The sequence below is a fragment of the Mauremys mutica genome, chromosome 6 (assembly GCF_020497125.1).
Source record: "Mauremys mutica isolate MM-2020 ecotype Southern chromosome 6, ASM2049712v1, whole genome shotgun sequence".
Lineage (NCBI taxonomy): Eukaryota > Metazoa > Chordata > Testudines > Geoemydidae > Mauremys > Mauremys mutica.
Window position 1 is genome coordinate 42,835,767 of NC_059077.1, and position 24,882 is coordinate 42,860,648.

The 24,882-nt window shown below is 39.1% G+C and overlaps 1 protein-coding gene across 6 annotated transcripts in view; it reads left to right on the forward strand.

The window, feature by feature from the left end:
- The window catches only part of LHFPL2 (LHFPL tetraspan subfamily member 2), a 232,234-nt gene that overhangs the window by 166,310 nt on the left and 41,042 nt on the right, over window positions 1-24,882 (forward strand). For 2 of the 6 annotated variants that reach the window (XM_045021817.1, XM_045021818.1), the window contains one exon: window positions 10,002-10,126. The exons of the other annotated variants lie outside the window; for them this stretch is intronic. The gene's annotated coding sequence lies outside the window, so the exon portion shown is untranslated. The remainder of the gene's footprint in view (window positions 1-10,001; window positions 10,127-24,882) is intronic. 6 annotated transcript variants of the gene reach the window in all.

Below are 24,882 nucleotides of genomic sequence, written 5' to 3' on the forward strand. Positions count from 1 at the left end.
ACCAGTTTCTGATTTTTGTGGGTAGCTGCCTTTATTAAGTAGTGGATGTACAGTCTTTTTCTATTTAACATATTTATTAAACTGCCCTCGTACTGGATATTAAATAAGGAATTTAAAGTGTTGACAATCTTCTTGGCGCACAATGCAACCTTTAACAGACCATAAAGTGAGATAAGGAAATAATTTAAAATTAATTTATCATCTTTTCTGCCTAAAAGCGAAATCTGACCTTTGTGTCAGGACCTGTGTTTTCATTTGCAAAAAGATAAAGTTTTTAAGAGAGAATTTTCCCTCTCACTACTACTTATGCAATACCAACACCATTCACATATGGAAATTTTATACTTTGCACTTAATTTTTAAAAATCCCTGAATTTTATAATTTATAATAGGGATACAAATTTCCATGGTTTCTGTCTCCATAGATTGATATCCGTATTTTTGAGGGATGAGAGAAACTAGATTAAAAGAAAGATAATAGCTGGCAGGAAATGCATTGTAATATTTTAATTCAATAATTTAAACTGTTGTATATAATCATCTCTGGGTATTAAATTAAATTAAATGGAAATATTTGTGTAATGTCTCTTTATTTTATATCCATTGACTAGAATAGTTGCATTATTTTTCCTACTGAAGTTGTAACACTATGACAGTTGTTTATTTTTATTATGAACTAGAGAGATGTGAATATTTCTGAATGCAGATTTGTATGATACCCAACTGCATCCAGTATTGTTATATTGTAACTTTAAGAAAACACCAACACCAAAAGTTATGGTTAATAATGAGTTCAAAGGTCCATTATAACCCCTTTTCCGTTGCTAATAAGATGCGCAAACAAATTCCTCTTGAGCTAAAATTTTCCATGCTCAGCTCTACAGGAGGAGAAATACTATTCAAGTTTCCATAAAATCCCTTTGAGTCATTTCTGGAGTTTTTGAGATTTAAAAGAATATTAAGGCCATTGCAGAGAAACTAAATTAATTCTTTAGTCAGTCTTCACGGTTGAATATTTGAGGGAGATTTCCCATACCTGAGCCATTCTTTTTAGGTGACAAATACCTGTGTTGGTATTTAAAAATAGCCTCTTCTCTAGGCTGATGCTGATTACAGTATTTTGGTTATCAGATAACGGAGCTGGAAGATACCACAGGACCTGATCCAAAGCCCTACTGAAGTCAGTGGAAAGATTTCCATTGACTTCAGTGGGCTGTAGATCAAGCCCATAGTGAGTCAGTGTCATAGTGGGGATTGAATGCCACACTGCTGCTCTAGACCAGGGGTTCTCAACCTTTCCAGACTACTGTAGCCCTTTCAGGAGCCTGACTTGTCTTCGTACCCCCAGGTTTCACCTCACTTAAAAACTACTTGCTTACAAAATCAGACCTAAAAATACAAAAGTATCATAGATTATTAGGGTTGGAAGGGACCTCAGGAGATCATCTAGTCCAACCCCCTGCTCAAAGCAGGACCAATCCCCAACTCCCTAAATGGCCCCCCTCAAGGATTGAACTCACAACCCTGGGTTTAGCAGGCCAATGCTCAAACCACTTAGCTATCCCTCCCCACAACACAGCACACTAATACTGAAAAATTGCTTACTTTCTGATTTTGTCTGTATGAAATTTTAGTTTGTACTGACTTTGCTAGTGCTTTTTATGTAGCCTGTTGTAAAACTAGGCAAATATACAGATCATTGACCTACCCTCTGGAAGACTTCTGTGTACCCCCAGGTGTACACGTACCACTTGTTGAGAACTACTGCCCTAGACATTAGACTGCTGTCTCTCTGGCCAGCTAACCTTGGCCAAGACTACATCCTGTCTCTTAAAATAGCAGCACCTCAACACAAGGTAAGTCTGATGCTGTAGCATATTTGTGGTTAAATAAAATAAAAACCTCTGCAACATTTTGAACTTAGTGCAGCTTTTGGGGAATATTCCCTTACTTTTTGAATGCTTTTATTTTATTTTGAGGCATTCTTTAGAACACAGAAATTGAGCGGGAAAAGTAAATGTAGGAAACTAACAGTAAATGTTCTTCTGAACCGTGTGTGCTACTCTCCAGTGTCGTGAATACAGATAAAATTGTAACAAGTATTGGAGAGACAAACTTGTACAGATATTGGATTTTTTTTTCATTTTCATATATATATATATATATATAATAAAGTGGATGTCACATTAGTAAGAGTTAATGTGACAGGGTTGCAAAACCAGAGCAACAAAAATAATTGTGAAGACTAAGTGAAACTTTACTGCATTTAAGACAAATATAAAATGGGTATAATATACACAATAGGCTTCAGTCCTTTTGTAGGGAAAATTTTGCACACAAGTCTACATTATAGAGAGACATTTCAGTCATTTTAGTGCTATTCAAGTGAAAAGTTAAATGATGTAAATGACACTTGAGTTCCTAATCCTGCAAGTGATATTTCACTTTTCAGTAGCCCTGTCAAAGTCTTCAGTATAAATCCTTATTTCCAGGGGTTAGAAGCAGCTGACCCTGTGATAAAGTTAAAGGGATTTGGGTTAAATACTACTTTTGTATGGAGATACTAGATTAGCTTTAGATAAGCCAAATTTTTTCATTTCTAAGGTTTTGACTTGACTTAAGTGTATAATAAATATCCTCCAACTCATGATGCTAAGACAGTTATCTCACACTAAGCATCTAAATATTGTATGTGCATATGTACCACACACACATATGTGTATAATGTGCTTTTCTATTTTATATACATATCATGCACAAAAAAATTAAGATTGCAAAGTGCCAGAATTAAGGATTAATGGTGCATGGATTCACCTTTGTTTTTCATCATGTTCTTAAACTAGACATTAAGACTGTTGAATGTATTGGAGGGTGTGACATTGGATGATCAGAGATAAGGTCCTTAGATTATGCAGGTGACATTGTGCAACTGGCAGACATATTTGAATTAATTATAATATTCTTCACTACCTTAGAAAATTTGTGTAGTTGACTTGCACTTACAATAAGTGCCAAGATGATGAAGTGATTGCATCTTGGAAAAGGGACAATAGATAAAGTGTTGAAATGTGGCAGTGGTAAAGCTGAAGAACAAGTAGAATCTTATGTGTACATCAGAAGCTTGATCAGTGCTGACAGTTCCATCAAGGATGAGGTTAACAGCAGATGTGCCTTAGCCACAAGTGCTGGATCGAAATTGATGAAATTATGGACTGATAAAAACATTGTTTGTACAAAATGAAAATGTCTCAAACCAGTGTACTGACAGTATTTCTCTGTGGTGTGGAAGCACTGCCTTAAATCAGACAGATATCAGATAACTGGAGGCAGTAAAGATTCATAGACTCTAGGACTGGAAGGGACCTCAAGAGGTCATCGAGTCCAGTCCCCTGCCTTCATGGCAGGACCAAATACTGTCTAGACCATCCCGGATAGACATGTATCTAACCTACTCTTAAATATCTCCAGAGATGGAGATTCCACAACCTCCCTAGGCAGTTTATTCCAGTGTTTAACCACCCTGACAGTTAGGAACTTTTTCCTAATGTCCAACCTAAACCTCCCTTGCTGCAGTTTAAGCCCATTGCTTCTTGTTCTATCCTTAGAGGCTAAGATGAGCAAGTTTTCTCCCACCTCCTTATGACACCCTTTTAGATACCTGAAAACTGCTATCATGTCCCCTCTCAGTCTTCTCTTTTCCAAACTAAACAAACCCAATTATTTCAGCCTTCCTTCGTAGGTCATGTTCTCTAGACCTTTAATCATTCTTGTTGCTCTTCTCTGGACCCTCTCCAATTTCTCCACATCTTTCTTGAAATGCGGTGCCCAGAACTGGACACAATACTCCAGCTGAGGCCTGACCAGCGCAGAGTAGAGCGGAAGAATGACTTCTCGTGTCTTGCTCACAACACACCTGTTAATGCATCCCAGAATCACGTTTGCTTTTTTTGCAACAGCATCACACTGTTGACTCATATTTAGCTTGTGGTCCACTATAACCCCTAGATCCCTTTCCGCAATACTCCTTCCTAGACAGTCTCTTCCCATTCTGTATGTGTGAAACTGATTGTTCCTTCCTAAGTGGAGCACTTTGCATTTGTCTTTATTAAACTTCATCCTATTTACCTCAGACCATTTCTCCAATTTGTCCAGATCTTTTTGAATTTTGACCCTATCCTCCAAAGCAGTTTCAATCCCTCCCAGTTTGGTATCATCTGCAAACTTAATAAGCGTACTTTCTATGCCAATATCTAAGTCGTTGATGAAGATATTGAACAGAGCTGGTCCCAAAACAGACCCCTGCGGAACCTCACTCATTATACCTTTCCAGCAGGATTGGGAACCATTAATAACTACTCTCTGAGTACAGTTATCCAGCCAGTTATGCAGCTACCTTATAGTAGCCCCATCTAAGTTGTATTTGCCTAGTTTATCGATAAGAATATCATGCGAGACCGTATCAAATGCCTTACTAAAGTCTAGGTATACCACATCCACCGCTTCTCCCTTATCCACAAGACTCGTTATCCTATCAAAGAAAGCTATCAGTTTAGTTTAACATGATTTGTTCTTTACAAATCCATGCTGGCTATTCCCTATCACCTTACCACCTTCCAAGTGTTTGCAGATGATTTCCTTAATTACTTGCTCCATTATCTTCCCTGGCACGGAAGTTAAATTGGTCTGTAGTTTCCTGGGTTGTTTTTTTCCCCTTTTTGTAGATGGGCATTTTGTTTGCCCTTTTCCAGTCTTCTGGGATCTCTCCTGTCTCCCATGATTTTCCAAAGATAATAGCTAGAGGCTCAGATACCTCCTCTATTAGCTCCTTAAGTATTCTAGGATGCATTTCATCAGGCCCTGGTGACTTGCAGGCATCTAACTTTTCTAAGAGATTTTTAACTTGTTCTTTTTTTATTTTCTAAACCTACCCCCTTCCCATTAGCATTCACTATGTTAGGCATTCCTTCAGACTTCTCGGTGAAGACCGAAACAAATAAGTCATTAAGCATCTCTGCCATTTCTAAGTTTCCTGTTACTCCCTCCTCACTGAGCAGTGGGCCTACCCTGTCTTTGGTCTTCCTCTTGCTTCTAATGTATTGATAAAAAGTCTTCTTGTTTCCCTTTATTCCTGTAGCTAGTTTGAGCTCATTTTGTGCCTTTGCCTTTCTAATCTTGCTCCTGCATTCCTGTGCTGTTTGCCTATATTCATCCTTTGTAATTTGTTGAAAGATGGTAGGTGTAAAGTGGAATGATTTTAACACAAATGAAGGTGTTAAGAGAGCAGGATATGAAATCAGTGTATGGGATTGGCTGCAATTAAAATTATGATGGTGTGGACACTGTAGTAGACAAACAGATGATATGATGCCAAAACAAATAACACAAGCATGTCCAAACTCAGTCCAGCCTAGAGGCTGACTGACTGACTGGATGGTGAGACATTGTACACAGGGACATGACCAGACTTGGTTTAATGAAGGAACAAGCTGTGGACAAGAGAGTGGCAACGCTGTACTGCTCCTCGAGTCTGGAAATATGCTCTGAGATGAAAAGAGGAAGAATTAAGGATGCGTATGCAAATTTAATTCGGCACGCTTGTGCATATGCATTATGATGCAGTCTTTAATCACATGACCAAATACTATTTTTTCTACTCTACCCCAGCCTCATTTATTGGATGGGATAGATGGTACTCAGTGAGCAGGTATTCAATATTTTGTTTTATCGTCATTGAACAATGTGTGGCCCTAGGCCCAGGGGAGGCTCCAGGCACCAGTGCACTAAGCGCGTGCCAGGGGCGGCAAGTTGCGGGGGGTGGCCTACCAGTCGCTGTGAGGGCGGCAGTCAGGCTGCCTTCGGTGGCATGCCTGCGGGAGGTCCGCTGGTCCTGCGGTTTCGGCAGCAATTCGGTGGCAGGTACGCTGAAGGCACGGGACCGGTGGACCTCCCGCAGGAATGCCGCCGAATCCGTGTTACCAGCGGACCTCCCACAGGCATGCCACCGAAAGCCACCTGACTGCCGTGCTTGGGACGGCAAAATACATAGAGCCGCCCCTGCCTAGGCCTTATTTATTGCAAACTATTGAAACCTTGTTCTGAATACAGTATTCTTAATTTCCTCACGGGCTTTTCTGTGGTGCTTATCACAATAGTATCCGAATGCTTCTCGCACATTAATTAATTTTCACAACATCACTCTGAACCAACGGGGTGATATTATCCCCATTTTACAGGTGGAAAGCTGAGGCACAGAGATTAAGGTAAAAAATGTCCACTAATTTTGGGTCCCAGTTTGAAATTCCTAGGATCTGATTTTTCAGAATGTTTAGCATTACATAACACTTCATATATTCAAGCACTGCTCACATTGATTTCGGTTGCATCTGTGAATGCTGAGCACTTGTGCAGACCAGATCTTGTGGTCTCAAGTTGGGCACCCAGAAAATGAAGAGCACACAATCACTAATCACATGTGAAAAGTTTGGCTTATACAATTTGCTTAGTATTATGCAGGAACTCTGTGCCAGAAACAGAGCTAGAATTCAGTTCTCCAGGGCGGGGCAGCATTCATCTGTCTTATCCATGAGACTATCCCAGGGGTCGGGAACCTTTCAGAAGTGGTGTGCCGAGTGTTCATTTATTCACTCTAATTTAAGGTTCCACGTGCCAGTGATACATTTTAATGTTTTTAGAAGGTCTCTTTCTATAAGTCTATAATATATAACTAAACTATTGTATGTAAAATAAATAAGGTTTTTAAAATGTTTAAGAAGCTTCATTTAAAATTCAATTAAAATGCAGAGCAACCTGGACCGGTAGCCAGGACCCGGGCAGTGTGAGTGCCACTGAAAATCAGCTCGCGTGCTGCCTTTGGCACGCGTGCCATAGGTTGCCTACCCCAGGACTATCCTATCTCTTCCTGAATCCCTGCCTTATTCACTACACACCTTCCAATTTCTGCAACAAATGAAACAGGAGTACATCAGACAACAGCTTCTGGAGAGCAGGTGCATCCTGTGTACTGAATGAGGCAGATGTCAAATAGTTATATGATCATCATGCATACTCATAAGGGGAATTGAATTAAGGTTGCTTGGACAACCTTAATTCTGGCATTTCTTGTCTTTTGAGAGCTTGACTTTGCAATCCAGTCATAGTTTCTCCCTTCCTCCTCCTCTAATTGCAGTCTCACCAGACTCCTCATTCCTATCTACTCCTTTTTTTCCCTCCCTTCCCTGCTGGACTGGCATTTGTCTCCTCTCCATTTGAATCACACATCTTCCTCTTTTCCACACTGCCTGAGGTTGGGGGAGGGAAGGTAGAGGGAGAGTACAGGAGAGACTGGCTCCCTGCTATAAGTTCCAGTCGCCAGCCCAACCCCTAAAGCAGCAGCAGCAGCAATTACAGGAAAAGTTTGCTTTGCTCCATATCCCTCCTAGGCTGGCACACGACCACTTGCTCTGTTGGGATGGCACATGTGTTGTCTGTTCAGTATTATGAGCTGAGATATGTTGGTGCATGTTCAGTGAGGGTGGAATTATCAGAGATTTTTAGCTGCTAAATTCTACCATTTTTTTTCTAGAGTCTTATAACATGGGCAAATTTGGGCAGATTTTTATAGGAACATCAAAAGGCAAATCCCCGACACAAAGACCACCCTCCTGTCAAATTTCAAGTGCTTGCTCCAAAGTCTGGGTGTGCTAGAGCTTTTCTGAAAAAAGATTTCTTTTAACATTGCAAAACAATGTATTTTCCTTTAGCCTTGTTCTCGGAAATAGTTCAGCAGTTTTGTCTGAAATAATAAAAAAGTCCGAGGCAGACATTTGGCATGGAAAATTTCAGCCCAAGTGGTTAGTTAGCAACTGAAAATATGGTCTGACATGGGAAGTTTCAGGATACATCAATAATAGGCATTGCTACCAGCCCCATCTATAATGCAGTATACTTTGAGGTGGACGCAAGGCAAGTACATGCTGCAGCTGAAGGCTGAATTCCAGCTTCCATTCTCTCTTCTTCCAAACTCAGAATTTTCTCAAACAAATTCGTACGGTGTTAACTTGGTCATAGCACAAAGTTGATTTTTTTTTGTTAATTTATGTATTGCATTGTTTGTTATTGGAGAGTGAAAAGGTGCAGTGTCATTAGAAATTCTGTGCCAAGATAACTAAAACCCTGAAACAGTACTTCTGGACCATTCTGGGAATGACTTCCTGAGCTGAGGGTAACTGGGAAAAGCCCAAGGCTTCTTGTTTGCCTTGAGGTAACCAGTTACCACTGAAGCCATGAGAGGGCTCTCTGTGCAGACACACAAGCTGCCCTGTTCATATTATTTTAGTTTGGTTTGTTCTTTATTATTTGTTTTGTAGTTTAGAGAATGTTAGACTACAGGGAATGTGGCTAGAAACTTGACTGGTTTGTTATGTTGATTCCACCAGAGAAAAAACTCTTTAAATAATCGTGAAGTCCCTCCTGATTTTCAGTCCAGCTACATCAACTCTAGCACTGCCACAACTTATTTTGTAGATCTCATTGAGACTTAAAATTGAGCCCACTTTCCTGCGAAGCTCTTATGTGCTCCTTTGCTGCAGTCTTTGCCATTTAAAGGAATCTACCATGTTAGTTAAAGACAAACTTTGTCAACAAATGAGTCAATTTCCTAGTGGATATGGGGCTTGAGGGACTATTACAATATAGTATATTATTCTTCTAACTGTTCATAACTCTTCCATTTATAATTTCCATCTTGAGGGAATCTGCTGAACTATCCTTTATTTTGTCATAGTTTATTTCTTTAATATTGTCTGATTTGTATCTTGGAGATAGTTGTAAAGAGAACTCTAAAAAATCTTAGACTGCATCATCTTTAAAGGTATATATTTTAGATACCAGATTTCAGGGTGGGGATATTTAAAGGGCACAGCACACTAATTGACATTGCTCCACTAGAACAAAGCCAAAAGGTAATCTGTCACATTTAGGGAAATCATTGTCTCAGTTCAAGGTATCCAGACGTCTCATCTGTTAGCCTCGTAGCCTCTGTGCACAGGTCTGTGAAAATCAGAAATCTTGTGGGAGCCTGTCTTGAATAATTTGAGACTAAAAAGGCAAAAACAATCATCCAAATGTTTAGAATGTTTTAGTCTCTGAGCTTTTTGAGACCCACCCCGCACATAAGGTAGGTTGTACTACATAAAAAGTCAGTCAGTTTGTTAGATAATGTTGAAACAATTTCTGCTTTTCTTTTAATGTTATGAAAAGAAGCTGTTTTCCAGCATTTTCATTATACATATATGCACTTGTAATGTATGAATTTTTAAAAGGCCACTCATCATTTAAAGAGTTTTTTCAGGTGATTGCTAATCAGAGTCTAGCTTCCTGAATACCAGACAAACTGAGTGAAAACATAGTAACTGAGTCAGTTTGTTGTTTCGTTTCCAAGACACATTTGTAGATGCATTTTAATCCTCAGAAGAAGCCTGTATTCATTGCAAAAGGAATGATTTACTCAGATGAAATAATGAGGTAACCCTTATGGGAATGATGACTTGACAAAATTTTGGCTTTCAGGTTAGAATGTTTTTTTTAATTGTACTAGGCATTTCTAAAACTACTATGAAATCTTTCTGTTCAAGAAAAAAACTACACAGTTAAAAGATTTATAGTTAAAAATAAATACCAAATTTCTAAGTTTCCACGTTAATTTCTTATGAGAGAACTAGTCATAGGAATTTAGGCCTTGGTCCTGTAATTAGAGCCAGTTGGTACAGGGTACATGTATCAAGTTGAAGGATCATGGTCAAAGTCTGTAGTAGTTTTGCAGCTTAAAACTCAATTTTATTTTGCAAGAGTCTTACTGTGAGTTAAATTGTTTAACTGTCCAGTTGAAGTTACAATAGAACATAACAGTGCTTTTTTAAAAAAAGTGATTGTTGCTTGGATTTAATGTTTTTCTTTCTTCTTTATTTTCTCTCTCTCTTGTTCTTTTGTGCATTTTGTGACAGCATGCATAACAGCTTATCAGAATCAGAATATCACTAGTTTCCACAGGCGCACTGTGTGTGACTATGACTTCGTCCTAAAGGGATTAAATTAAATGCATGTGTAGCTGCATTGTCTGCCATTTAAGGTTGGTGTACATTAAAGGTTTATTTTCAAAAGTAAAACATAAATAGTTGTTTGTAAATAAATGTTTCAGTGTATGTTAGTTTATATAATGAAATAAGTACATGGTACATTTTTAAATTAGCATAGAAACTTCATAGGGAATAGTACAATAGTTGTTTGAGCATTATAAGATTCCTTATGTTCCAGTCCTAATGCAAATATATGACTTAAATCTTCAGAGGGAAAATCCTTCATTGTGTTTCTTTACTAATTGTTTCTGTCCCTTATTTGTCTTACAAAGACAGTTGTTCTATTGAGTGATTAATTACAAGTTAAGTGCAGTAGAATACCTATGAATCCAGTTTACTATTTTACTTTTTTCTTTGCTGACTCAAAGTGACAGAGAGGATTTGAAAAAAGTCATCATGTTTTGCAATATCCTGCTACTATTGTATGTAATTACTTTTTATCTGTTTCAAAACCAAACTTGGGATGCCCTTAACTTTTAAACAATAAATAACAGTTTACGTTCATACTTTTCATCAAGCTGTGACTTTGTAGCATTACATAAATGCTGTGAATCATAGAACGAGTACATTAACTCTGTAATAATCATTGTCCGAAATAGATTGCGGTCCGTTAAGCTTGGTATTGAGTGAGGAAAAAAAGGCAGGACCAGAATAACAGTGAAAAGCCAAGAGGCTGCGTTTATTTGGGGGATAATTACAACTTGGGCCGGGGGAGTAGGCAACTTTGGCTGGGATGGTATCAAAATTACAAACACACCCCAAAACACAATAATAATACACTTTATACTGCTCACCACACCACACCAAAGAGGCAGACACGCCAATCTTACAAGATAGGAATCGGGTTCGTCAGGGCGGTACCCGGTGCAACACAGAACAGAGACCCACGGGCCACTGCCTCAGCCACCCTTGCTTTCACACTAAGGGTAACCCAGAGTGTGGTGCGGCTGCAGCTGGGCAGATTCCACTCACTCAGACCGCGGGGACGGGAACCCCTTGGTCTGCTAATCTCCAGGTGGAGACAGCTCCCAGATTCATTCACTCTGGACAAAGACAGAGCAGTGATTCACACACGCAAAACAGTTTGCAATTAACGATTTACTAACAACTAGAACAATTATACAAGCTAGCTAAGCAATTGTGTAATTCTGAGCTCATTAATACAATCCTGATATCCTGAGTAGATACTTGGTACTGAGTTAGGGAGGGGAAAAACAAGAGGCTAGATAAGCTACTGTTAGACATCAAAAAACAAATACCGCACTCCAGGCGCAGCTGACCAGCAGAACAGACACCAGAAGCATGACGAGCTGACAGGGATCGGGTCCAAACGACAACGAATCCAAACGATACGACACGAGCGCGCTTTACCGGGAGGAGACCCTGGCCGAAAGGTTGATCAGATCCTTCAGCTAACACGCGGATACGCCACACAAATTTTGGGGAGAAACCTAGTTTTATTGAGAGGTCTCACTCCCTCGTATCGGTATCTGATTGGCTCCCTGGTCCCTCCTCCTTCCAGGCTCCGAGCAGTTGCCACCCCACGTCAGCAGGATTTGCACATGGCACACTGGAGTTGACAAGTAAACAAGCTTGACCCCTAGATGACTGGGTCCAAAAAGAGCGGGAAAGTGAGTCGCTGGGCAGGATTAACCTGATCTCCAGACGACCGGCCCAAAAAACAGGTTGCCGGGCAGAACCAGGCCTTCACACACAGAACTAGCCTGACCTTTAGATGGCCCAGCAGGAGAGAGAACAAAAAAGAAAACAGGAGAACATACACAGCCAGTGTTGCTGGGCAGGATTAAGTCTCTGCCCTCTATACAACAAGAACCTGGTCCAAGATGGAGGCAGTCCTGTCCTTTTAACAGGACAAGATGGCCGTGGACCGACAATTGGCCATTCAAAGCCATAACTTCGTATCAGATTGCGACAATCATAAAATGAGTATGTTAGGCCTTAAATTCTACTCTCTGTGTGTATGTGAGATTATATAGTCTGTAACTTGAAATACAATACTCTTAAGAACCTGGATAGTTCAGGTGACTGCTAATGGGATATAGAAATTTTCACCACCAAGCTGCAAGTTTTAATGCAACCCAGCTGCCGGTCTGGGGTTCCATCCGCCAGCCCTGCTCAGCCTGCTGCCGGCCCGTGGTTCCGTCCATCCAGGCAGGCACCGGGCTGAGTAGGGCCGGCGGCCAGGGCCCCGGCTGGCAGCAGAGTGCCACTAAAAATCAGCTTGCATGCCACCTTTGGCACGCGTGCTGCAGGTTACCGACCCATGGTCTAAGGGCTGTTCAGAGGCTGTATGAAATAAGTTATGCCTCAAAATCGTTCCTTTTAAGTAAGCATCTACATCACATATACCACCACCCTACTGTTGCCACTGATAGGCACTCTATCTTACTAGCAGTCAGACTTAAAACAGCAATTGAAAGAGCATAAAGGATAAACTATCCTTTTACCCTCGAGAGATAGTTACTGTGGATGGTGTTTTATATTTAAAAAAATAGTTGCAAATCTGGGGCTTATTCTGTCATTTGAGAGCAACACAAGATGAAATTCAGGTTTGATTTCTAGAGTCTCTTGCTCTCCACTGTGGTGTTTGCTTTTAACTGCTTTTAAAGAAACTTTTAGGTTGCCTTATAATTTGGTCCTGTGTTGAGGTTAGACTGACTAGCCTGTGATTTCTGTAACCTTCCCTTTTTCACCTCTCCTGAATTTCTTTTATAGAGGGACCTTTGTCTGCTGTGCTTTTATCACATCCCACTGTGTGACCTTCCTAGCCCCATATCACCTCTACACAGGAGACTGAAACAACTAACTTCATTCCCAAAGCTTCCAATACTGAAATGAAATGTCTGTGCATTGCTGTCCCTATGAGCTCATCCACAATTTAGAGAATTCTAATCAGTTCACAGTCATTTGCAATCACTTGTAATTTAAAAGTTGTCAACCATTTCCTCCCTATTGATGTATGTATACCAGTTCTAAAATAGCGTTTTTCTCCTATGGGTTTTTTTGTTTGTTTTTTTAAATCCTTTTCTGGGCTACTTCTCTTAACAAATATTTCTGGGGGTAAAACCCCTCTATAATTATTAGTGTCTGTAGTTTTGACATTTTTTGATATTTGCTCAGGAGTAATTTTTCTTTTATATCTTGATTCAGTGGCACAGAGTACATATATGATTTCCCCATTTCTATTCCTTGCTTCTTGTATAGTCAGATAAAAAGCATTGTCCAGATTCAGTACCTGGATTCCACTGATTGTGAGCTCTGTGTGTGGGAAAGCCCACACAGAATGGAGGTGGAGTGCGGCAAAGTGTGCAGAGCAATCATAGGCACCTGTGAGATGGGGTAATTTGGTGTGGCCAGTCTCCATCAGCAAGGCTCACTTGGAGTCCTGTCTGGAGTTTAATCCTGCCCTCCTGTGATGAACAGTGTGAGAAGTGCTATCACCTGATTAGTCCAGAGGATGAATCCATCTCCACTCATATACAGTTGCCACAGCTAGTGCATGGATACAAATTGCACCCCCCTGCACCTTTTGGAGTGTATCAAGCCCTTTCATTTCTGCTGATTCTTTCCACCCTCCTTAAACTTTGTTTAAATAACATTAGGCAGCAGCTGATCTTCTCTCATATCTCCTGCTTTTTACAGGTTTTTATAACCTTCAGTGTTAGCAATCCAATTGTGTCCTTTGTTCCATAATGTCTGCCTAACAGCAGCTCATTCCTATTTCCCTTTCTTGTGAATTTTTTTATGTCTACTTTTGTATAAAGACATGGACATTTTACTGATCTTTCCTTCCTTATCACCCTCAGAACTACATCAGATTTATTTTTAGTATTCTCCCTTATCTTTTCCTTGCACTCACCAGTGGTTTAATTGCTTTTTGCTCATTGTTTCTTTTTATGGCTTCCTGTGAAGGACTCTTTAATAATTAATTTAACAAAAAAAAGTTTGAAAACAAGAAAAACTTTTTTATTAGGTATAATCAAGACCAACATTTCTGTATAAAATTTCAGACTTGTAAATATGCTTGTCCATCTTTCATTGTCCCGTTTTATTTATTTATTTTTAATGGTAGAATTTGGTTTTTTAAGTACTTCTGTGTCCCTCCCAACCCTCTTCAGTTGTTTTAGCCATTCAGGAAAAATCAAATCAAACAAGACAAGGACAAGGATCTGGAGAAAAAAAATCTTACTCCTCTGCCTCTCCGCAACTGCCAGTGTCAATGCACCCTGCTCCTACAGCAGGTCAGCAAGTTTAATGGGACTGTTGGGAGCCACATCAGATCCAGACCGGGAGCCACATCAGATCCAGACCAGAAGCCACCTCGCCCCATTCCATTGTATAGACCATAACATTGGACAGATAGGTGCTAGAGATCATCATCCATGGCTCCCTATCTGGTTGCACTCTTCACCCCATGCCAACCCACTCCCCTGTCCCTCACCAGGGACTCTTCTCAAGAGGATCTGTTATAGGCAGAAGTGGCCTCCTGGCTTTGTCTAGGAGCCACCGAACAGGTACCAGTGGAATTCAGGGGAAGAGACTTCTATTCCCAGTATTTCCTGAAAAAGAAAGGGGGCCTTCCTCCTATCCTAGACCTGTGAAGACTCAACAGTCATCTCTGGTTCAAGATGTTAATGCTTTCCTACATCATTCTGTTTCTTCAAGCTCAAGACTTGATTGATGGCTCTTGACTTGCAGGATGCTTCTTTCCATATAGCAATCTGTCTGGCTCACAGGAAGAACCTAAGATTCACAGTGGGACCCGAACGTTACCAGTACAGGGTACTCTCCTTTGGAGTCTCCATGGCACTAAGAATGTTCACCAAATGCCTGGAAATGGCAGCTGTGCATTTAAGGGAGAAAGGGAATTCACATCTACTCATACTTGGATTACTGGCTGATCAGGTCCCAGGAGGAGATTGCAGCAGCCCTGGGGTGCGTCCTTTCCCTGTTCTACCAAATAGGACTCATTGTGAAGTATGAGGAACAGTCTCTTACACCATTGCAGGTGATAGAGTTCATAGGAGCCATGATTAACTCTTGATCAGTGAGAGCTGCAAAGGACCTAAAATCGAATCGGTCAACAATGGTTCATACATGTCTGGGGCTACTAGGCAATATGTCGGCACTTATGTCATGTTGCTGCCTGCCAGATGTCACCCTTACAACTTTGATTGAGGTGATGTACTTCCCCTCTAGACAGCATATGAACAAGAGAGTCACCGTCCTACCCTGGTCCTATGAGAACTCGCTTGGTGGCTGGACCTGAAGAATGTATGAAAGGAGGCACTTGGCCTACTCTCCCATGATGATGCTCATCACGCATCTTGGGCATCAAATGGGGTGCCCACCTGAACTACCTGCAGAGGCAAGTTATCTGGTCCCAGGATTATGCTATGTATTAATGTCCTGGAGCTCAGGACCATCTGGCTGTTCAAAGTGCACTGGATAAACAAGCAAGAAAGTGCTTGGTTAGCACTTCTCTACCAGGATGCTGTCATGCCGTGGGCCAGGTGTAACCTCATTGGTTCTGCACCTTCCAAGGATGAGCAACAATTGGGAAAAGTAAACAGTTAGCACTTGCTGTGAAAAAGTGAATTAGAATACTTTCTTTTAATAGCTTAAATTGTTTTTAACACAGATAAGGATGTTTTCTCTACTCTGTTGTCAAGCTGGATTCCCCTTGTTATAAAATTTTGTTCAGAAATAGCCCAGGTGTGTGGATCTCCCAGGTGTGTTGCTAAAGCTATTTATTTGACAAGGTTTGGGGGAAAAGTTAAGGATGTGTTCCTGGGTGTATGTGGAAGTAGCTTACCTGATACTTTGATTTATTGGCTGGCTGGGATAATTTGTTACTTGTAGAAGGATATTTAATGTTGCAAGATGGTTACCATTAAGTTATTGTAGGTTTAATTAACTGATGAAAAATTTCGCTCTTTTTATGTGAACATTTTTTATAGTTTAACTCTAATAAATTAATAATAAAATTAAATACTCTGACAGTGTCCCAATCTCTTCTCAACTCTGATTAAAAATCAATAAATAAGTCAACCATTGAGCCAGCTTTTTAAAGGATGAGAGGAAATTTTGGCCAGAAGCAAAATGTTCCCATTCTTTCCATAATGGTAGTCATTTAAAAACCAAAATAAATAATAAAATAAATAAAATTTTAAAAACATTTAAAAGGTGGAAATCATAGGTCACTCCTCTGTAGTAGTTAAATTTTCTCTATTATATAACTTCTGGATCTTAAAGAAGAGTGAACAGCAATCATGGGAAATGTTTCAATAAGTTGTGCGATAATTTAATTGCTATGTGAACTATTTTTCAACAGAGAGCTATACCTAGTGTTACACGTTCTTTCATAGCTAACATTGCAAATTTTGTGTATTCTCCCTTAAAAAGCACTTACTTACTAATTTGTGTTTGCCTCAAATTTTTGTGGGTAAATATGAACTAGCAGCAAAGGAAATTGGCTCTGTATATGATCAGCTAATTTTTTTATTCTTTACCTGAATAGCACTGTCCCTTCCACTTTAGGAACTTTTTTTTTAATTCTGTTTCCCTGGTATTTGAACAAAATTTATATCTGTGACAGGTGGGAGCCAAACAAAATCATGATTAACTTAGACAATAATAGTTGTGCTCAGTTGATTCACTTTTTTAATTTTATGAGCAACAAATATCTGTCAGTGCAAACGTTGGTCATAGGGAAAGCAAAACAAAAAGAGTTACTTTTGATAGTGTAAAAGGAAAACCGCACCAAAACCAATTTCATACAAATCTTAATGCTATAAATACATTTAATTATTCCTTATTGAACTAGTTTTCTAATGCACAATGGGGCAGATCCTCTGCTGCCATAGATTGGTGTACTTCCATGTATTTCAGTAAAGTTATGTTGATTTTTGCCAGCTGATGATCTGGCCCAATATTTGTAAGTTGTACATTATTCAAATATGGTATTTTTAAGCATGATGGAAAACTAAATACTGGAATAATAAAACCAGCTAATCTGGCTCTTACAACAGTCTTGGCACTGGGACTTTCCAAAAAATGTACTTTGCAACAAAAAAAATTTAAAAGTGCCTTTCGTAATCCATAGACTTCCCACTTTCTGCTGTGGAATGACTCCATTTGAGCTCTCAGACTCTTAGGAATCAGATGTCAACACTGGTGGATTTATTAACAAAAGGTTAGGTAAAAGGTCTTTGGTAAAAATTGAAACACCATGCTTTTGTCTACTAGATTTGGGACCGAAGGGGAGAGGTGGAGTTAGCCCAGTGGGCTAAACTTTTTACTTTGTGATAGGAGTTAAAATCTTTTCATGGGTCAGAAGTAAGTGGTCTCATTCTAGTCCTTAGATGGCATCCGTTCGTGTCACAAAACGCAACATAGTACTCAAATTCTTCCAGATATTGTGCTGGTATATGCCTTGGTGAAATCCTTCACGCACACATTTCTTGAAATAGATCTGTTGGGGTAAGGCCACAGAGATTGCAGCAACTTCCCCTCTACTGGCAGGGGCAGTGGAGTGCTGGGAAGGATAAGAAAGTGTCTGTGCCTCCCAAAAATTGGCTGGGAGGGGGCAAGACCAGAAGATGTATTGAACCAGCCTCCCATAGCAAGCTTTCTTTGGGACCTAGACCTCAGTCTAAAACTACCCTCCCATGACAAAAAACCCAGATGGAAGGAAGGCAGCGAGAACACTATCTAACCTAATTCAGTAAGTTTTCTCTTGCGTCTAAGCAAGTGAAAGTCCAAAGAGGTGTTATCTGGCCATGTATTTCTAAGGGCTGGTCTACAGGGGGCGGGGGGGGGGGGGGAGGAGATGTGGCCAAAGACATACAATTTCAACAGATATGGGACCTCATATGATTTATGCAACACACAGCAAGCCAATGAGAGTTGCAGAGGCTCTGTCCCCCTGAAAATCAGGATGGTTGTTTAGGTCTCTAATTTTAGGCACCCAAGTTTGAAAATTTAGACACAAGACACTTCAAACTGTTGATCTGGTTGGGATCAGTTATCCTATGGAAGGTCATGTAAACTGACAAAAGGACCATACGAAGGTCTGAGATGACATGATGATAATCCTGTTGAAGTGGGTATTAGTTACCACATCTGCAACTCTTTGAAAAGCAGTGGGGTTTTTTTTAGATTCTTTACAGTTAACTCTGTCCTTATGAATTACTGTTCTGTGAAGGAAAAGCCCACATATATCTCCTGGGACTTGGTATTATATTGTGATCACCTTATCAAAGTCATCTGCTGTGGGTTTTTGTCATAGTCAAGTAGCCAACTTACAGTGATGCCATGAGATATTACTATAGCAGACTTCGAGGCCAAGATTTCAAAACTGAGTGCTTAAAGCTACTGAGGAGATGAGGGTGCTGAGCAATTTTTAAAATCATATCACTTATTTAGGGATTAAGGTAAGGATTTAATAGCCTAACTCTAGGCAACTATTTTTTAAAAACTTGCACTGAGAATTTTGTGAACTCTTTTTTATAGTTACTCATATTTGTCATTAAAAACATCTAGTTTATAACATAAAATGACAGCGTTTATGGTGTGGGTGAAAGCTATGAGCAGGAAAATGTACAGAAGGAACAGGACTATGAGACATATAGATGAATACGAAATGTTGGGGAAGTCAACACAGCTTTTATAAGGGAAATCTTGCCTCACCAATCTTAGAATTATTTGAGGGTGTCAACAAGGATGTGGACAAGGGTGATCTAGTTGATATACTGTACAAGGAACCACACCAGAGGCTTTTAAGCAATGGAAGCTGTCATGGGATAAAAGGTATTTGCTGATCCTCATATGGATAAGCAAATGGTTAAAAGGTAGGAAACAAAGGATAGGAATAAATGGTCAGTTTTCACAGTGAAGAGAGATCTTGAGACCTGTGGTGTTAAACAGATTCATATTTGATCTGGAAAAAGCGGTGAACAGTCAGGTGGCAAAATTTGCAGACAATATAAAATTAATCCAGATAAGATATTCAATCAAGATATTAATCAAGTTAAGTCCAAAGTGACTGCAAAGAGTTACAAAGGGATCTCACAAAACTGGTGAATGGGCAACAAAATGACAGGTGAAATTCAGTCTTGATAAATGCAGTTATGCACACTGGAAAACATAATTCCAACTATACATACAAAATGATGGGGTCTAAATGAGCTGTTACAACTCAAGAAAAGTCTTGGAGTCATTGTAGATAGTTCTCTGAAAACATCTGCTCAATATGCAGTGGCAGACAACAAAGCTTAACGGAATATTAGAAACCATTAGGAAAGGGATAGATAACACAGAAAATATCATAATGCCACTATATAAACCATGGTACACCCACATATTGAATACTGCGTGCAGTTCTGGTCTCCCCATCTCAAAAAGATATATAAGAATTGGAAAAAATACAGAAGGGCAAAAAATAATTATTATTGGTATGGAACAACTTCCACCTGAGGAGAGATTAACATGACTGAGACTGTTTAGCTTGGAAAAGAGGCAACTAACGGGGAGTATGACAGAGGTCTATAAAATCATGACTGGTGTGGAGAAAGTGAATAAGGAAGTGTTATTTACACTTTCACATTACACAAGAACTAGGGATCATCCAATGAAATTAATAGGCAGGAGGTTTAAAACAAACAAAAGGAAGTACTTCTTCACACAACACACAGCTAACCTGTGGAACTTGTTGCTAGGGGATGCTGTGACACCCAAAAGCATAGCTGGGTTAAAAAAATAATTAGATAAATTCATGAGGATAGGTCCATCAATGGCTATTAGCCAAACCTCTGACTGCCAGAAGCTGGGTCTGGATGACAGGAAATGGATCACTTGACAATTATCCTGTTGTTGTGTTCATTCCCTCTGAAGTGTCTGGCACCGGCTACTGTTGAAAGACAGGATGCTGGGCCAGATGGACCAGTGGTCTGACCCATTATGGCCATTCTTATGTTTTAATATACAGTCTAAATGTCCAAAGTTGTACAAGCTACAACTTCTGCCTCAGCATAAAGTCTTTTGTGGTTTACTGAGATGAGACTCTAGAACTGATGTTTTTGGCATCACTGATAAAGGCTTACATAAATGTTTGAGTCGTATGTTTGTATTTTTCCCTCCTTTGTTAAAGGCTCCTTTTTTAATGAAACCAGTTAGCTTTCTAGAAACAGACATTTTATGATGAAACAGAAGACAGATAGTAGACATCATAATCAGTAATAAATTGTAACATTTAATGTGTTTCATTTAAAATGCCAACTGGTGTTAGTATCTGCCACTTTAGACTTACCATATGCACTGTATTTTGGGAGAAATTGTTCTGAAGTAAGAAGTTGTATGGCTGATTGACTGTTAAGCAGCAATTAAACTTCAGTTTCAGCAGTCTCTCGTTCATATTCTGTTCTTATATACTGAAACTGCATTGCATCTTATCTTATATTTGAACTCAAATGTTATACTCATAAACAGTTTAAAATGCAACAAAATCTAAAAAGTTTCTTTGTTCATATACGTTCTTTTCAGGATGTGAGGCCCTAATTCAGCAAAGCATTTTAATCCATCCCTGATCAACAAAGCAATTAAGCACATGCTCTCCTTTAAATTAAGAGGCTAGGACTTTTCACCAGCCCTTCTCAGCCTCCCCCTCTTCGAATTCTTACCGACATAAATGTATTAATAGATAAACAGATTTTAAGGTCAGAAATTACCATTGTGATCATCTGGTATAATATACCAAAATCATAACACAGGCCATAGAATTTTACCAGGGATGCCTGCATCAACTCCATAACTTCTGTTTGAGCTAAAGCATAATTTAAAGACTTCAAGTTATGGAGTATCCACTGTATCCCTAGGTAAGTTGCTCCAATGGTTAATTACCTTCACTGTTTAAAAACAAACCCACCTCTTATTGCTTGTCTGAGTTGGTCTAACTTTAGCTTTATTGGGTCTTGTTATGCAGTTGTCTGCTAGATTAAAGAGCCTTCTAAAGTTAGAAATCTTTTCCTTACATAAATACTTTGTGATCAAGTCACCTTGTTAGTGTCTTTTTGATAAACTGAATAGAGTGAGCTACTTTAGACTTTCACTGTAAAGCAGGTTTTCAAGACCTCAATTTCTTCTAGCTCTTTTCTCAACTCGTCCAGTTTGTCAACATCCATTCTAAAGTGTGTGATACCAGAACTGGGCACAGTGTTTCAATAGTTATGTGACTGATGCTGTATACAATAGCAGTAACATGTTCCTATTTTTACTCTGTATTTCCCTTCTTATATATACAAGGTTTCTGTTTGCTTTCTTAGCCACCGCATTTGCACTTGGGGATCATGTTCAGATGGTTGTCCACCATGACCACTAAGTCGACCTCCAAGTCTGCTGTTTCTCCCTACATGCAGACACAATAAAATGATAGTCAGCAGGTGCTAAGGAAAGATGTTCCCATCATACAAATAGCTTCTACATGGTATTGTGCTGAGTTGTTTGTCTGGCTTGACTGTTTTTTTTAAGGGGATTTTTCATTTTCATTCAACTACCTTTCTTTTTTAAGTAAACAGATTCCAAAATGTCTGTTTTAAACAGTATGATAGTTCAATGACTGAAGCATTATACAAATGTTTAGAAACTTCATCAGTTTCTTCATCTCCCAGACTCAGAGTGTTTTAGTGATCCCTCAGTAGGCTAGTTTACTGTACTGTCGTTTTTTGTTCTGATTCAAGTAAAGAGAAAGTGCTTCCTTGTCAGTGTTCTATAGATTATTAAAGAAAATGTTTGAAGTAATGTTAAGCATGCTGAATGGGAGAAAAAATATTAGCAGGCACATGTAGTATGACTTGATAGCTAGTGGAAGGAATAAGAGGTAATAAATTATTTGTGTACAAATGTATACAATGAATAATGTTTGGTGAAAATATGATTGTCAAGATTACAAGGCTGCCCCTTTCTGATCTCTCAGACCGCACCTCTTCGGGTCTCAGGCTTTGTGTGTTTACACCCATGAGAGGTAGAATTCCATAATTCTCCTACTCTTAGTTTGAGCCTGGGGCTACAGTACCCTGTGTAACAACCACTTTTTACCTAGCAGGTGTGACTGAGTTCTGGCACCTGTGGTTCTTCTCTGTGGGAGTCTGTGTCCAATGGTATACAGTGACAAGACAACCATCTTAAAATCAAAATATTGTTTAACAATATGAACTGAAGCATGTAGAGAGAGAGGATTTTAAAACAATCTACATGCATGTGAAGTATTCTTCGATTATGCATGTGTATCTTCTGTAAGGGTTTACCAATCCCTGATAGTAATCTAGATAGGCCTACCACAGTGGGTAGGAGTATCTCAACCTGGTTCCCCTGAACAATGTGTGTTCCTTTTGATCTTCTCTATTTGTGGACCTTTTCCAGTCCTAGCACTGTCTCTTAACAGCTCTCAAGTGTTTGCTGAGAAGTGGCTTATCTTGATCTATTGTTTCTGTTCTTGCTTGTTTTTCCCAAAACCCCCTTATTAAACAAAGCCAGTATGTTCATGCAGTAAACATCCCAATAACGAGGTTGACATTCTGTATTCATTAATTATTACAGAGCAGCTCCGAATCTGTCACTCTGATCATATGAGAGTAAATTGCTTTTTATAACAAAAAGGACAATTAAATATTTGCCAGACTGATTCTGCAAAGCATTTAGGTATAATTAATTATTTCAAATGTACTCAGTCAGACCCCTGGCCTTCTTTTCTTTAAGGTGAAAATCTTCAATCAGGAAACAGCAGGTTAATGTTTGCTAACAAATGTTAGTGTTTCAAACTGTACTTCCTCCCAATACATTTTTTATTGTAGAAGCCTTAATTAGAGTCGAAAGGCATTACAAGAAGTTCATGCTAATTACAAAGAAGGAGTATTTGGATCTGTCTTAACAGATGAAGTGGTGTAGTGTAGACAACCAGCGACTGGGCTTCAGTTGGGAATCTTGAGACTTTAGTGACTTCATGCAGAATGAAAGAAAGAAAGCTCATGCTTCCACTCCCAGTTGGTAAATTCCTGAACAGTTAGGCTATCTCAGTAGTTGTGGCCAAGATTGTTCCCTGTAGTGATAACTTTTTATGTGATTTGTAATTTTCTCTTGAGATACAAACAATAGAAATACTACACCTTGGCTTTTCTTTCTTCATACATTTTAATAAATGTTGGAATTATGGAAGATCTTGAATAAGTTTTCAAAACATAATGTAATGGCTGTAGAGTTAAGGAATTCCAAAAGTCAGTAAATAAGGAGTAATGGAACAAATCTCCTGATTGAAAATTTGCAACCCTGATTTGGAGATGTTGAAAATCCTAGTTAGCTTGACTAAAGCATAAAAATATGCAACATTTGTCTTACGTGAGAAAAGAGGGAAATTAATCCCTATTTTTTTAAAATCTGCTACAGTTTGAGAATCCTGAGTGTTTTGCACTTTTTGGGATTTTGGATGAAATCCTGGCCCCATTAAAGTCAATAGCAAAACTCCCATTCACCTTTTATTTATGGAATAACAGAGCAGTTGAAATGGACATCAGTTTTCTGTGCATTTATTATAATTTGTGCTATGCTGGAAGCAAGTCCACATGTACTTTGGACATCTTTATCAGAATACCAGGAAATGTGAATTTGCAAGATGGAGTGAACAGGGGTTCCATCAGTAGCCTTATGAAATAACCTCAGCACAATATTTTCTGTCAACTCTTTCTCTTGCCCTTTGGCACTCGTAATTTGGGCACACAAATGGCATGCACTCTAAGGTCTCACATCTGCAAGCTGTATTTTTGGCAGGAAGAAAGCTGAAATAAATCAGGTGAGATAAAAATGGAACAAAAGGAAATGTGAAATCGGGTAAGGAAATTCAGCTGGGTTTTAACAATTTTTCAAAATTTGTATTAGTAATATTTTATACCTTAGCTTTATATCATGTTTTTCATGCCAAAACACTTTATAGACATTACATATTATATTTTGTCATTGCCTCCCTTACCATTGAGATGCAGCTGCTTGGGTAGAATATGCAGCTGTTTAACAGCATATCACAATGATGCATATTTTAGGGAATCTTTGCAAGTTTGCAGAAGTAATAAATATATAGCTGATACAAGGGATTTTTAACTGAACACATGAAATCCAGTTTACACTTTGTTGCTTTCTTGTCTCTAAGTAACAAGTGATATTGCTCATATGCAATATTATTTTAGTGGGGAAAAATGGGATCACTACTGGGATCACTCCTTTTTTGCTGTCCTGTCTGTCTGGAGCTCTCTCTCCAACCAACTTACTACAGCTCAGCTTAAAACCTTCCTCTTTTCAATATATTATGACTCTGTCAAATATTTTGTGATGCCTGCATGAAGGATCCTGTCTAAAAATTGCAGATGTGAAACTGGCCTTCCCTTTTACTCTTCCTGAGTAAACTTCATTTTGCTGTTAAAAATGCACATCTTATTACAGGTCTGTCGCATCTTATGCGCATTTAACATGCGCGGTTTCAGCTTTACTCGGTCGGCAAAAAAAAAAAAAAGAGAAAAATAACAATTTTAATACTGTAACTGTAGTGCGGACGATTCTGCCTGCCATTCAACTCAATGTAATTTTGACTATACGCGGTTTTCGCTTTACGTGCTAACCACGGAACGGAACCCCCGCGTAACATGAGACTCACCTGTATGTATCTTTAACTGCAAAAATAGCCCTA